The following is a 16,511-nucleotide window of genomic DNA, read 5'->3' as shown; positions in this document are numbered from 1 at the left end:
GGTCATTTGGACTAAATCCATAAAGTCTCAAACCAGCCTGGACACAATTTGTCAGATCAGACCAAGACGGAGCCAAAGATGGAAAAACCAGTTTGAGACCGTCTGGATCCCTGGGAAAAAGGGAGGTTCTGGTTCTGGTTCTGTTCTGTTCTGGGGATGACTGTGGGGCTACTGGAGATGATGGTCCAGAGGAACTTTAGATCAAATCAGGAACATTATGGATCACCCTGACCATCCTCTTCATCAGACGGCCTCAGAGAAACAGTGTCTTCAGTCAGAGGCTCCTTGAAATGTGCTGCGACACAGACCACTACAGGAGACTTTTCCTGCCCACAACCATCACCACCTACAATAAGTCTTTGAAGAGCCTTGAATAATATGTGTTACATTTCATTTCCCCTTGGGATCAATATGTTTGAATCTGAATCAAGTGTTAAAGTCGTCATGATTGTAGTTCCTTATTCTCACTTTTATACTTTTTATCTTTGTGTTTATATTCTTGTTCAAACTGAAGTTGCTGCTCTGACAGCTGCATTTCTTTACCATGGTACGATAAGCTATACTTTGATTAAACTATCAGTTTTTATGACACTTTTATGTCCCTGTTTATTTAAAGGGTCCAAAGTAAAGAGTGATCCCTTCTACCCAAATAATGGAGTCCAGGACTTGAATCTTTTTAAAAATCTTTGTTCATCAATTAAAAATCCCACATCAGATCCTTGCAATGTCATTTCTTCCCACTGAACACGTAGTATTTCCTGTCTGTGTCCTTAGTTTCCCAGCATGCCCTGCTGGAGTGGTGGAGGTTAATGAGGGGGCGGAGTCTGTCCTCCTGAGCTGCCGATACTCTGATCATTTGCCTGAAGAGCCTCACTGATGTGGAACCGCAGCGATCTCACTCCTAAATCTGTCCACCTGAGGAGAGAAGACAACGATGAGCTCAAAGGCCAGAACCAGAACTTTACAGGCCGGACCTCCATGAACCCTCTGGACAGCAGAACCTTCAGCCTGACTCTGAGGAAACCTCACCTGTCTGACAGTGGAAACTACACCTGCATCATCTACGACGGGAGAGAAGAACTGGAGCTGGCAGCCGTTCACCTGGAGGTCAAAGGTCAGATTAACACCAGATTCTAAAGCTACATGTTGTGAATGAATCTGTTGCAGTGAGAAAACTGATGATGATGGTTGTTGATCCTGGTCTCTGTAACCATGGAGACCAGCAGCAGCAGCAGCAGCATCCCAGAGTGAATGAGTGAAACCCATGGATGGATGAATGAGACCAAGGACTCAGAGGGAATCTATCAGCTGCTCTGTTTGCAGTAGAAACTTGATGTTCATGAAATTATTTCACAACAATTGTGGATAATTAGTAGAGTTGGATCAGGTGGTTTTATAACGAGCATTTTATTAGACTATGTAATCATACAAATCTAATAAAACAAAGTCAAACTAAATTAGATTTAGATGCTCAGATTGGAATCAACTGTAGAAAGACTTGAAGGAAATTCTCTCCTCTCTTGTCTCTTCATCAGTTTATGATTTGTTTTGTAAGCTTTGATTAATATCAAGTTGTAGTTTAGTCCTATTTCTACATTTGTGTTGCTTTTTTCTTCTTCCTTTATTATCTACATTTGACATGAATTGCATTTTGATGTAGTTTTGATCTGTAATTGTTTGTGTATTGTCTCGGCTAGGTCTCTTCAAAGGTTGATTTTTCATCTCACTGAGACACAATTGGTTCAATGAAGATGATATAAATAAATATACAGTAAATGTCATGTAAAAACAGCTGCTTGGTTTTATATCTTTAAATGAAAATCTTTTCTCTACTTGTGAAATTGACACAAATCCTTCTTTAAAAATGTCTGCCTGCTGATTGTGGACGCAGTAAACAGAGAAGACATGGCATCTCATTAACAGTCATCAGATATTTGCCTCTTATTTTCCAGCACAACACAGAAACTCAATGATATTAAATGTTGTAATAATTTCATGTCAGTTTCCTCCCCACTGGTTACATTTGATGTTTCCTCAGATGATCAGGAGGAGGTGGCGATGAATGAAGGAGCAGAGTCTGTTATCCTGCCCTGCAGAACGTCTGCTGACCTTCCTGAGGACACTTCAGTGGACTGGACCCGTCCAGAACCAGAACTCATGATGGTTCATGTGTTTTCAAACAGCAGCAGATCTGACAATAAGCAGGACAGCCTTTATGGCGGCGCACAGAGATGAATAAAGAGCTGCTGAGGACCGGAGACGCCAGTCTGACCCTGAGGGATCCCACTGACAGAGACAGTGGAAGCAACATCTGCACCATCTACAGGGGCCAGGACATCCTGAGACACACAGTGGTTCTGACACAGGTCAAAGGTCACAGAGACACAGCTGGAACAGAATCAGTTACCAATTCAATGACTTTATGTCATGTTTTGCTGATTCTATGTTGCATGACTTTGTGTTTAATGATGTGAAGCTCTTTGAAATATGTTGCTGCTGAAATGACAAATAACATTTGATTGATTTGATCTACTGATGAAGGTCAAAGGTCAGAGGAAGGTCAAACCTCCTTTGATTTCCACAGGAAGCTTTCCATCCTGGGCCACAGCTCTCCTGGTTCTGCTGGTTCTGGTTCTGATCGTCTCTGCAGGCCTTTTATTTCATCTTCCACATTATTTCATGTCAGGTGAGTCTCTAAACTTTTCTGCCTCTAAATGCAGATGGATAAAATGTGTCCTGTTATCAGAGGGTGGTAACTTTTCATCCTGTCAGATTAAGTCTGGTGTCATTGTAAAAATTCATGTTTATGACTCTACATTCAAAATAACATGTTTGTATTTTGTTGAAAAGCAAAGATCTGCATATTTTTCTCCTGGCATGGATTCACAATCTCAGACTCCTTCTGCAGGTCGTTTGATTCACCAACCAAACATTAAAACTCACCAAAAAATAAACGTCTCACATTTCTAGTCATCAAGAAAATTGTCACGTCTTCAGAAAGGCTGAAAAACTAAACTCCAAACTTTACCTGATAGCAATTCCTCATTAGATATAAAGAAGATCTGAGTTTTTGATGGAGATTCACTTCAATATGATTCTTTTATTAAATCATTTGAAAACAGCATTAAAAGCAGAAACAAAAACCAGGAGATGCTCTGGATTGTATTGCAAGATATTCCACCAAAGTCTGGATAAAAATCCCAAGTCAGCATTAAAATCCTGAGTCTAGTTGAGTAGAAGTCATAAAATGTTACATTTTAGTTTGAATCAAGTCATTTGGTCAAATACGCAAATTATTAAAAGACATTTTTAGATGAAAAATATATTTTAAAAGGTTTTGTTTGCTGGAGCAAATATCCAAACCCCTCTAACCTCCTGTGGCCTGCAGGGGGCGCACTGACCCTCTGTGGCTTTTACAAGGTTTTTATGTGTGTGGTTCTGGGAACTGACGGTCTGGCAGGACAAATCCCTGCTTCCCCATGTAACGATCCTCCTTAGCGTTATGCTAAGACCACAGGAGGGCTAACAGGGAGAAACCTCCAGTAGAAGCAGAAAATGAAGCAGAAAAAGTTCCAGCGTGAGCTAAACTGTCAACGGTTGTTGAGAAAGTAAATTTGCTAGAAACTTGTGAGGCCTAAGCAGGTGAAAAACATGTGTGGCAGATTGCAGGGTGAGCCTCCACATGGATCGGTAACATCTACCGTATTTAGGAAGATCTGCCAGCCTAGTTTTGGAATAATGACGTCTGAATAGCACTTTAAACTGAACCGAGCTCAGGCGGCACATGGAGAAGTTTGAATGGCTGTCAGGGCTGATTCCCACCAACGTTCATCAAAAACCAGCCCCAGTTCAGGCTGCCAGGCTCTCCTGGTGTTTGGAGCTAAAAAGACATCATATGATTGGACTGAGTTATAAATCCTTGAAATTAGAGCCTTTAGTGGCAGCGGGGGGTTCAGCTGTATAAGTTCAGCCCATGGCTGCTCAGGTGGCAGGTGAGGGAAATGGGAAAATAAGGATTTTTCACAGGCATTTTATTCTACAACAGTCGTATTTAAAGCGAGTGCCGTCGCTTTAAATCCGACTTTCTGCTTGTTGTTTCCTCAGAGTAGCAGGTTTGGCTGGAATATGGAGTAAAGTGGGTCCTGCTGCCCTGCAGAACCACAACCCGACTGCCTCACCAGGCTAAGGTGGAGTGGACAGATGGAGACAACAGGAAGGTCCATGTGTATCAGAACGGTTGGGACCAACCTGGAGAACAGGACCAGCTCTACAGAACCAGAACCAAGATGGAGGACAAGCTTCAACATGGAGACCTCAGTCTGACCCTGAACCACCCCACACCTGAAGATGGAAAGATTTACACCTGCAGCATCTGCAGCAGAGAGGAAACCATCCTGATGAAGAAACGGGTTCATCTACAGGTCAGAGGTCAGTGGTTGGACTCTGCTGCAGGGTTCTGGTTCTGCCCCAGTTTGATAAAACACTTTGGAGGAAGAGTTGATCTAGAACCTGTGAGTCAGGAACAGGATTAGTTCTCCCTGTTCCTGCCGGGTCAGTTGGACCCAGTGTTTGATTGATCTGTGAAGAACTGACCCTGATCTGGGTTCTGCTGGTACTGAAGGAGTCCTGGTGACCCTCGCCTCCCTGTCTCTGTCTTCTCTTCTTTCTGCAGGGAAGCAGCTCAGATCTGGCGACCTCTGACCTTCTGGACCAGATCAGCTCTGAGGTCAGAGAAGCTAAAGCTAATTTCATTTATGTAGCACATTTTCAGCAACAAGGCAAAGCAAAGAGCTTCATAGGAATTAAACAGGAAATATGGAAGTGTTCAAAGCTGCAGATTTCTTTGGTTTCAGTAAAGAAGTGATGAACAAGTTCCACCAAGCTGAACTTTTTCTCTCTCAGCACATTCAGCTCTCTGAAGGTGAATGGAAATATGAAGTGGATGTTCTGGTGGGCTTTGTCTTCAGCCCAGTCCAGAGTGAACTTCTGTGTTAAGACTGTTTTCCCAATGCCAGCCACTCCCTTTGTCATCACTGTTCTGATTGGTTGATCTCTTCCAGGTGGGACTTTAAAGATGTCTTCTTGTCTGATTGTTGTTTCTGGTCTGTGTGGTTTCCTGAATGCTGCTTCAATCTGTCTGACCTCATGTTCATCATTGACCTCTGCAGTCCCTCCCTCTGTGATGTAGAGCTCTGTGTAGATCTGGTTCAGAAGGGTTGGACTTCCTGCTTTAGCAATCCCCTCAAACACAGACTGGAACTTCTTCTTCAGACCTGATTTAAGTTGATGTTGACAAACTGCAGCAAAATGTTCTAAAGTAACACAAAAAGTAAAATCAGGGATGAAACAAAAATACCTTCTGAAGATGATTTAAATTAATGTGATTCCATTTCTTCAGACATCAGTAAATGTGTCATTTATCCATCAGGTCAAATCTTTGTAGAAATCCTCTTACTGCTCTGCAGACGGTCAGCCAGCTCCTCCTGCTTCATCCTCCTCAGGAAGTTCAGTGTGATCTTCATCACTGCCTCTCTGCTGCTCCTCCTCTGCTCTTCATCATCACCTTCCAACACCTCATCATCCTCTCTCTGACTCTCTGAGCATTCTGGGTAATCTGGACTCAGAACCTTGTGGATCTTCTTCAGCTCGTTCTTCACAAAAGTGACAATGTTTTCCTCCAGCAGCTGGAACAGAATAATAGATGAAGGAAACATCAGACTGAAATCATGGAGCCTAACACCAGATGGATGTTGGACAGACTGACAGTCCTCTGGTCTACAAAGTGCAGCATGGAGACGACTGTGAACAGAACCATGGAAAAGTAGTTGTTGTTCATGTACAGACCATAAATATGGAGTCCAGCTGTGTTTGATGCTGCTGGGCAGACGGACCACTGGGAACCTCTGAGCTCTGCTGGTCCACTCTGTGGAGGATCCAGGAACAATCAGGAAGGCAGGAAATATTCATCCAGCAATATTTACTAATAAAATAACTAAGAGTGTCACATTAAAGCAGAAAACAGAGCATCACATGAACACAATACAAAGAAGTTCTAGAGGATTTAAAATGGATCCTGTAGATCCTGGAAGCCAGTGAGCTCACATTATATCTGTCCACACAGAGACAAATAGGAAGGTAAAGGTCCATGAAGTGATATCTGGATGTGAGCAGTGATCCAGATGATACAAGTAAAGATTTAATGTTCCTGCTGATCCACTAAGAACCAGCAGAACCTCTGATGGTCCACATCAGCTCAGTCTGGTTGAGTTCCAGCAGATCTCACCAACCACATCATGAAGCTTTCCTTCCTGCTGAACTGATCTCACAATGCACACAGGAACCAAGTCCTGATGGACCAGACTGGTTTACCAGGTATTTCCCAGTGGCTGGTGGAAATGTGTCCCACTGTTAGTCTGACATGGAGCCAGGAAGCAGCAGAACATCATCATCATCATCCAGAGATGAAGATATGAAGGTGTTTTCATTAGAACAGAGCAGCTGGTTTAGATAATGGATCAAAACTCTCTAAATATAACTGGGAACATCTGAAACTTACTGGTTCAGTTTACAGCAGGTAGAAACAGCTCACCTCTCTGATGGTGGAGATCCAGGAGATTTAAAGTTAATGATGTCAACCTTTGACCTGTTGCTCTTAAAGGACACACAGCTGTGTCCTGGTTCTGGTTCTGGTCTGAGTCTCTTACGGCTCCTGACAGAAACATGATGATTAAAACTGAATCTGTTCAGTCTGGATGAAGCAGCAAAGAGGAGCAGCAGCAGCTTCATCACCACGTCTGTTTTGGCCTGATATAGTGAACGCTGTGTGAAAAGGGCTGTGGACAGTTAGAGATGGTGACCTCACCTCTGACCTTTGCTCTGGCTCTCATCTTCCCCACACAGAGTGGTTTTAGAGGGAGGGACTCCCTCCTCTCTGTCCTCACACTGATCCATGCTGCTGAATTCACATCAGCTCACACACACTTTCTAGCTTCACCTGCAGAGGAAACACACATCATTCATCTGCACATCAACTCTGATCATCCTTTACATCATTAGTGCTGGAAAAAGATCAGCTGCTCCTCCTCTGATTGGCTCTTCTTCTCTGCTTCATATCAGTGTCAGGTGAATGCAGTCAGACAGCAGAGAGGCAGAGGAAGCTGCATCAGCTGCTGCACTTCTACTATCAGTCCACTAGATGGAGACATGGAGCAACATTTACATTCACTGATTCAACCTGCACTTCTACTATCAGTCCACTAGATGGAGACATGGAACAACATTTACATTCACTGGTTCAACCTGAACCAGAAGGAACTGAACATGTGCTTCATAAATACTTAATATGACTGAATGAAACACATTTTAATAATAATATTTTATTTGGTAACACTTTATTTGAAGGGGGTTGAATAAGACTGACATGACACTTTAAATAAATAAATCAATAAATCATTACTCTTTAAACTTTACCTTTAATAACATAAAGTTACCTAATTTTTAAAGTGCAATCACTAATACTTTTATAACAAATTTATATCAGTAATGATTTCCTGGTTAATGTCAAGTTGTCATAACAAAGACATTTTGAATAATGTCAACTTTGTATTAAAAGTGTCATAATTTACCGAATGACGCTTTATGACAATATTCATAACTATTCATGAAGGCTTATTCATGTTCATGACAGGTGTTATGTCATGTTTATGAAAGTGTCATGACAGTCTTATTCAACCCCTTCAAATAAAGTGTTACCCAATAATCTGACTGAATGAAACATATTTTAACAATATTTCATTTTGAAAGGAAGTAGCAGGAAAATGTTTCTGAATTTAATAATGGAGACCAGAGTTTGATTCTAGAAAATAGGAAATAATTAGTTCAGAGAAGAAAATCCAGAAACATCCTGTGTTCATCATGTTAGATTCCAGTTCATCAGTAATCTAATAATCTTCAGATTAACCTTCAAGCCTCAGAGAGATTAAACTTTCAGATGAAATCAGAAGTGAATTTGTTCACCAAACATCAAATAGAAACAAGTTCTTGGAGATAAAGTTCACATAGGAAATAAATCAAACTTACAGTTTGTGCAAATGGTCCAAATAGTTGCAGAAGAACATCTGAACAACAAACTGAAACCCAACAGAACCACAATAGAACCAGACTGGTGCCCATGAACAGTTGAGGTTAAACTGAAAGTATCATGAGGAGAAATGAGCCAAAACTCAGAGTTTCATGTTGGGTCTTGTTGAGGAATCTGGTCTGACTGAGTCAGAAAAACATTTTATCTCCTGACATGTGAAGACATGAACCATGATCATGACTCCCAGTTTGAACACAAACTCTCTGCTGCTGTTATTCTGCTGATCCAGGTTCTGATCAGCTCCAATGGAACCAGAACCTGTTTTCATGTTGAACCAACTGGACTCTTCATTGATTGGAGTTTTGTCTTTATCTGGTGGTGAAACTATAAAATACATGATGTCTGTTTATTAAACGTAGATGAAGTGTTTTGTTCTTAATGATCCAGGAACGTTAGTGAAGGTAAAATGTGATCAGAACCAGAACCAGTTCTAAGGTTTCATTAATCAGGACATGAATAAAATATAATTTGTTCCTCAGCAGATCTTAAAATGAGCTCAGATTACATTGAACCATTATTTATTCACCACACTGTAAAAAAAAACGGCCTCATTTTACGGTAAAAAACTGGCAGCTGAGTTGCCAGAAGTTTACCATCTTTATACGGTAAAATTCTGGCAACCAAAACTGCCAGTTTTTTACCGTATTTCTAAAATATGTTAAAATTCTGGCAACCAAAGCTGCCAGTTTTTTACCGTATTTCTAAAATACGGTAAAATTCTGGCAACCAAAGCTGCCAGTTTTATACCGTATTCTGTAAATGCAGGATTTTACCGTATTTTTAAAATACGGTAAAATTCTGGCAACCAAAGCTGCCAGTTTTATACCGTATTCTGTAAATGCAGGATTTTACCGTATTTTTAAAATACGGTAAAATTCTGGCAACCAAAGCTGCCAGTTTTTTACCGTATTCTGTAAATGCAGGATTTTACCGTATTTTTAAAATACGGTAAAATTCTGGCAACCAAAGCTGCCAGTTTTTTACCGTATTTTGTAAATGCAGGATTTTACCGTATTTTCAAAATACGGTAAAATTCTGGCAACCACAGCTGCCAGTTTTTCACCGTATTTTGTAAATGCAGGATTTTACTGTATTTTTAAAGTACAGTAAAATACCGTACTTCCTAAAATATGTTAAAAAAAATAAAATGTGGTTTTGCCGTAGTAAATACGGTCATGCTGACTGAGGCATAATATCTACATGTGTGAAAAACACATCCAGACTGTATGATATATTGACATTTTATTGTAAACCCTCCCCCCCAAAAAAAACTTATGGTAAATTACTGGTCACTGTTCCTACCAGAATTTTACCATACAAATTATAGTACAACACACAAGGAAGTGTAACTTGTCAAGCATTTCTATACAGAAAGTTATAAAGAAAATAATTTCTAATTAAACAAAAATACAGATTACGAGTAATCCACTTAAAGAAACAATTTCTATTTAAAAAGTCAAGTTAAAAAAAGAACTGATTCTATTTTCTGTCCAGTTTCCTCACGGTATTACTGAGGTCTGGAAAACAAAAACGAAAAAAACAGTATGTGTCCACATAAGAGATAACATATTGTAGAAGAAAAAATGGTGATAAAAGGATTCTTGTTCTGGGTTGAGAGTCACAAGTCACTGAGTTCAGACTTTGCTCAGGATGGTTGTAGTCTTCCCAGTCACAGGTTGAAATTGAGACTCACATGTTGTCAATCGGGTGTTTCCTCTCTGCTGGAAAACAAACAAAGAAAAAGTTAGAAAGATGCACTACATGAACATCTTATTTGCTTAAATGTTTGTTTCACCTTTGTTGACTTGCATATGGACACAGGTACTTCAACCAGGTGGTGCGATCATTTCTGACTGAAAATTCAGTAGTTAAACCTTTGTTTGTTGTCAACAGGTGTGATCCTCTGGTCTGCAACCAGACAAAATACACAAACAAAAAACATAAATAAAAACAAATATAACTGTTTTAGGCAATTTATGAAATAGATACTCACCATTTATCTGAGTCTCATGAAGGCCAATAGGTTGTCTTCAACCATTTATGTAAGTTACATTTCCTGCAAGCTAGCAGAAACAAAGCTGTAAATGTGAACACTTTTCATACAGGCAAACAAATTGATACAGCTGAGACAATTTATGCTACGTTAGTTTTTCTCAGTCATTTTAGGTGCATTTCTCAAGTCATTGTTGGCATTTACAAAACAGTAAGCGCATTTCTCAAAACAATTTGTAGAAACAGGAAAAATAGCATTTGTTTACTTTCAAAATCCTTAGTTCAGCTCTTAAAATTCTGTCTGTTAACATATCAGTGACTCAAAATAATAAGTTATAGTTTCTCTATGTACAGATAAGACAGTCAAATTGATTAGTCATGGGAAGAGACTACAAAAGGATCATTTACGCCAGTGTTTCTCAACCCTGGTCCTCAGCGCCCCCCTGCTCTGCATGTTTTAGATGGGCCTCTACTCCAGAACAGCTGATTCAAATGATTGGATGACAATCAAGTACTGCAGAAGCTTGTTAATCATCCAGAGATACAATTCAGGTGTGTGGCAGAAGGGAAACACCTAAACTTCAGGACAGGGTGACGCTGAAGACCAGGATTGAGAAACACTGATTTACGCTTTTGCTATAATTTATTCATGGACCATGCCATGGTGATTCAGAAAGAAAAAGACAGAAATGCAGAGAACAAAAAAAGTAGAAAAGGAGCCACAGGACAATCTCCTCAAGGAAAACTGTACAGTGCTGTAGAAATTACATTACATTTTAATTTCCATAGTCACTTTGTTCCTTAACTCCACTGAGGAATCTTTTTTCCTCAGTGGGGTTAAGGAATGAACAGTAGGGTGGGAGGACCTCCATCAGCATCATGTTGTGGGTCTCAGCCATGTCCTGATGTTGGACTGATGGAAACTGGCAGATGTCCTCAGCCTCTTCTGACTCTTCTTCTGCTTTCCTCCCAACTATTTCCTCCTCAGCCTCACTCCTCTTCTTCTCTCTGGCTGTTCACTCTGTCCAGATACTTGTTCATCAGTTCTCAGACATGTAACATTGTGTTGTGTTCTGACTATATAGAGCATAATGTTGCCAACTGATGGTTCACAAGATGCACCTCCAATCTGTTTCAGAAAACTGGTTGATCGTTGGTTGAGCTAATGGTTCATACACTGACCTGTTAGAGAAACTCAGGACTCACTTGGGAGCAATTTACCAATTCAGGACAGATTTAGAAAATAATAGAATATAAATTAATTAATATATGATTCACATTATGACAACTTTAAGACTTATGCATGTTAAGACTTACACAATGAACTGATGCTATTTTGGAAGTTGAGAATTCAACACAGACACGTTGTTGTCCTGTTGTCCTCATTTTCTGTATACACCCTTTATCCTCCGGGTCAAAATGACCCGTCTTCAATAAACCCCCAATATAAGCAGCTTAATTGAATTTTAAACACCAAATTCTATCTTGTGTATTGTCACTCACCACAAAATGTGTGAATACTTGACTTTTCCCTCTCCACTTGAATTTCTATAGCTTAAGAAAAAAAATGTGCAAAATGAGTTTCGAATGCATTTTTATTCATCACAGTGACTAATTTTCTTTTACTTTTCTCCAGAGAACAAGAGGATGTACAATACAAAAATATGAAAAATAACATAACCCATTCAACTAATTGGCACATGTAGGGCAGTATGCAAGTGCACAGTCTTTGCAGATATATTTCTTACACCTGCAGCACACAGTATGTGTTTTACAGTCTGAGGGCAGAACTGACATCTCTTCCTCTTACTTGGCTTAGCTGGGGAAGTGGCTGTGGTAGATGGATCCTCAGGTTGATCAGGAGCTGCTGCACTCTGAATAGCTTTCACAACTGCTGCTGAGGCTTCTGTGCGGGGGACATGCTTCCTTCTTTCAATGAGTGGAGTTACAAGTGCCTTTCCTAGCTGCTCCAGGAACACCCTCCTCTTGTTGTGCTTATGAGACATCCAGGTTGGGTTGATCTCTATCCAAATCACAAAGGCATTGTAGGAGGACACATCAATGATGTTGTGGAAGATGACCAGGGGCCAGCGGGCAGTCATTCTTCTGCAGCTATATGCTCCAATCACCTTATCTAGGTTGTCCACACCTCCTTTGTTTCGGTTTTATTCCAGGATGATGATTGGCTTCCTGTCCTCGCGGTCACTAATGTCGCCGTCTTTGTGCAGTGTGCTCAGAAGAACTACATTCTTGTTTTTCTTTGGGAGGTAGGAAACTAGAGTGGTGGTGGGTGTGAAGACAAACTTTGAGGAGAAGACCTCTCTCTCCTTTGACCCAAGCAGTGCAGGTGGGAGCTCAGGCTTGTTCTTTCGAACTGTACCAACCATGGTGATCTTCCTCTTCAGGAGCTGCTGTCCGAGTTCATAAGAGTTGAAGAAATTGTCACATGTCACATTGTGACCCCTCAGTCCCTCTGTCACATCAAGCACAACTCGCAACCCCTGGTTCTTCTCTGGGCATCCACTGGTTGACTTCCCAGTATAGACTTGCATTTTCCAAGCATAGCTTGATTCGGAAGCCACCCATGACTTGATCCCATATTTTGCTGGCTTGCTGGGCATATACTGCCGGAAAGGACAACAACCTTTGGACAAAAGACATTAGCATCAGTGATTAGTATCAGTGTCACAGAAAACAGTCAAAGAAATCAATAGTGAAAATCACTTTTATTACAAATATGAAAACAGATTACCTCTAAATGGAACCAGTTGCTCATCCACTGTTACATCAGGCTCTGGATTGTAGAGGTAGGGCAACCGCTCCACCCACTTGTCCCATACCTCTCTTATGGCTGCAAGTTTGTCTGTCATACGTCTTGCTGGTCTTGATTCACGGTCATCAAATCGCATCAGTCTTGAGTAGGTGTGAAAGAGTTTGACTGGCATTGTGGCTCGGAAAATTGGCCTTCCACTCTCTGCTCACTTCTGCTACTGATTGATCTGAGACACAACTAAAACTTTGTAACATTTTATGGTTTGTAAATAACTCTGTGACCTTGATTTCAACTCCATTTGCCTCACGCGTCATTTTGACCTGAAGACCATCTTTGTACCTTTTTTTGTACAGCTTACATGGAAATGAGAATAAAAGCAACACTGAACTTTTTCTATTGTCTGGGCCAATCTAGGAAAAGTCTTAAAATCTCAAGTTAAAAAAATTACATTTAGGGGATTTTGGGGGGGGGTTAACACAGTGGCGGGTCATTTTGACCCGAGGACAACAGGAGGGTTAACATATTTTGATCAAGATGATAAAAGCAAATTACAACGGGGGGAAAAGCATAGAAGTGTACATAACCAGCTACATGATGTACAAAAGCAAAACTTGCAAAACTAATTTTTTTGATGTGCAGAAGTGACACAGTAATTTGAAGATTGAACAGGTAGTTTTAAGAATTTCAATTCTGTTCTGAGAGATGCACCCAAACTGAGAAAAGCTGTAAAATATTAATATTTAAATTCTCTTATTTTAAAATCCTTCAACTGTCATGGACCCAGTGACTTTAGTGCAAGTATTTTGGGGGTGAGAGTCAAGAGGTCAAAGGAAAATATTAAATAATATCTCTGATGCCAAGCTTTATACTTCTAAGTATTACCAAAGTATTGAAACAAAAGCTAACATGTTCTTCAGAGATTTAACTTGCATGCATGAACATTTCACACTCAAAGTAATTCAAATTAATTATTGAACCAAACTTGGAAAAAGTTGCTTCTGCCATTAACAATAACTTTAAGCACATGTAGTCTAAAGTAGACCAGAAATATAATCTATGCAGCCGTTCCTACAGAAACATTAATGGAAGTGTTGCATCTGTGAAGATTAAATGTTCCGTATAGTAAAAATATATAGCTGCAGTGCATATACATAAACAGCATGGCTCAGAAACTACACATTTCTTTGTCAGTTGGTTAAAGTTAGCTAATTTCAGTTAAAACCGTGAAAGGGACTCACCTGTGATGTGTTGCCCTTCTCCTCCTGAACGTGCAAAAATAGCAGAAATTTGATTTCAAAGACAGTAGCAGCATCTTGACAAGGACCAGGCCTACTGGGCTCTCAGCACCCTAGTTAGCAACCTTAGTTAGCACAGTGACTTTACTGTGTTGAGTTCAGGACACCACTACAGGAACAGAGTTAAAAGAATCTTGCTGCTGATGCTGAAGGATCAAGCAGCAATGCAAACTAGATAATTATTTGTTTACATGACAAATAACAGTCTCCATTTACTGTAAACCCTGCTATTTATCACAATAACAAAATGAAAAACTCTCTAGACCAGGGGTCCCCAAACTACGGCCTGCGTCATTTGGTCTGGCAATGCCGGATCCGGCCCACCTCCTCATACCAGAGAGCATTCAGTGTATTTTTTTCATATATTGCATTTTCTGGTTTGTGGATTTTTCTTCAACCACCAGGGGGCTCTTGAGCAGATGTGAAACTAACTTTCCCTCAAATATATACTAGTCAGTCCCAGTCACCGTTTCACTCACGGTTTTTTCCATTTCCATTCTGGGTAAAAATCTATCTAAAAGCGACCGCGAATGTGTCGTAGTCAGCAATCCCCCCCCCCGTCGACAGTTTCAAAGACAGAACAGCACCCCCCCCCCCGCCGACAATAATTTTCTAAGGTATCTCTCTCCAGAAACTAAGACCGGCCCCCGAGCAGAGAAAGGAACAGCTATGTGGCCCTCGCAGGAAAAAGTTTGGGGACCCCTGCTCTAGACTATTCTCTACTAATAGCACAATATTTAAAACCAAGTGTGGGATTTGTGAAACTTCAATGATGGGTGACTTTACAACTTGTATGATTTTGGATAACACTAGAATTGTTCTTTATTGAAGTTTCACAAATCAGATAAAGGTTTTACAAATCCCACACTTGGTTTTAAATATTCTGATATGAGTTGAGAATAATCTAGTCCAGATTTGAAGAGTCTAGGTGTTGTAGTTTTTAGCTAGAGTAAATTAAAGATGCTGATTGTAGTGAAAAATTAGGTGGAATTGCCCTTTAGCCATTTCCCAAATTGGAAGCAGCAATTGGAAACCAACTTCAGCTTCAATCAAGCAAGAGGGGCTAACATACAGTTCTCTTAATGTTAATGATCTAGGAGTTTGCTTTGCAATCGGTGGGTTGCCAGATCGATGCCTGGTCTACTGTTGAGATTTCATTTTGGTGTATTAAAGCCGTGGAAATTATTCAATTTCACCTACGGTACCGTATTTTCCGGTCTATACGACGCTACTTTTTTCCTAAGCTTTGAACCATGCGGATTGTAGCCCGGTGAGGCTTTTCTGTGTATTTTTCTTCAACCACCAGGGGGCTCTCTAGCAGGAAGTGAATCATTAGAAGTCAAAATTGTAAATCAAAGAAGAACGCGTTCATTTTCATTTAGAACAACCACATGCTAGCAGCAGGCACGACGGAGAAATGTTTTCAAACTCATATGATGCAGCTTTTAAGTTGAGGGCTGTCGATCTGGCACTACAGGAGGGAAATAAAGCCGCTGCACTTAAGCTCGGTATAAAAACCGTGGTTCGACTTTGGAGACGTAGTGCTGCGTCCTTAATATATCCAGCAGATTTCATAGGACGCAGCTCTCTGCTGGGTCCTTACGGAAAACTGAGAGCAGCTTACAGGTTTTTTTTGTTTGTTTGTTTTTTCCCCCAAAAAATTTGAAGGTGCTAAAAATACGGTAATTGGTTTTAAAAGATTTTTTTTTTAAATAAATTATCTGCAAATAATGCCATCTTCGAGTGTCTGCTGTAGTAGTGACTAGCGGCGTAATTATGTAACTTTCGGTAACACTTTATTTGACGGGTATTGAATAAGACCGTCATGACACCCACATAAACATGACATAACACCTGTCATGAACATCAATAAGTCTTCATGAATATTTATGACTGTTGTCATAAAGCGTCGTTCGGTAAATTATGACACTTTTAATACAAAGTTGACATTATTCACAATGTCTTCATTATGACAACTTGTCATTAACCTCGCCAAAAATGTCTTCGTCATGACAACTTGTCATTAACTTCGCCAAAAATGTCTTCGTTGTGACCACTTGTCATTAACTTCGCCAAAAATGTCTTCGTCATGACAACTTGTCATTAACTTCGCCAAAAATGTCTTCGTCATGACAACTTGTCATTAACTTCGCCAAAAATGTCTTCGTTATGACCACTTGTCATTAACTTCGCCAAAAATGTCTTCGTTGTGACAACCAAGAAATCATGATCTGACATAATTTTTTTTTAATAAAAGTATTACTTTAAAAATTAGCTTTATGTAGTAATATTATATAGCTCTGCCATGATA

At 40.2% G+C, this 16,511-nt stretch overlaps 1 protein-coding gene and 1 long non-coding RNA gene across 3 annotated transcripts in view; one reads left to right on the top strand and one right to left on the bottom strand.

The window, feature by feature from the left end:
* LOC148156088 (NLR family CARD domain-containing protein 3-like) overlaps nucleotides 1–16,511 on the bottom strand; it is a 434,099-nt gene that overhangs the window by 226,453 nt on the left and 191,135 nt on the right. The window lies entirely within an intron of this gene.
* Nucleotides 1–16,511, top strand: part of LOC148156098 (uncharacterized) — a 369,453-nt gene that overhangs the window by 249,786 nt on the left and 103,156 nt on the right. Inside the window, exons 9-11 of the long non-coding RNA XR_015764735.1 lie at nucleotides 2,585–2,686; nucleotides 4,105–4,428; nucleotides 4,673–4,726. This is a non-coding gene — a long non-coding RNA (uncharacterized LOC148156098). The remainder of the gene's footprint in view (nucleotides 1–2,584; nucleotides 2,687–4,104; nucleotides 4,429–4,672; nucleotides 4,727–16,511) is intronic.

The sequence above is a fragment of the Poecilia mexicana genome, unplaced genomic scaffold (assembly GCF_051168715.1).
Source record: "Poecilia mexicana isolate PSO_F unplaced genomic scaffold, ASM5116871v1 scaffold_12, whole genome shotgun sequence".
In the NCBI taxonomy this organism is placed as follows: Eukaryota; Metazoa; Chordata; class Actinopteri; order Cyprinodontiformes; family Poeciliidae; genus Poecilia; species Poecilia mexicana.
Note: the sequence above shows the minus strand (reverse complement) of the source record. Positions and strands in the feature narration are given on the sequence as shown.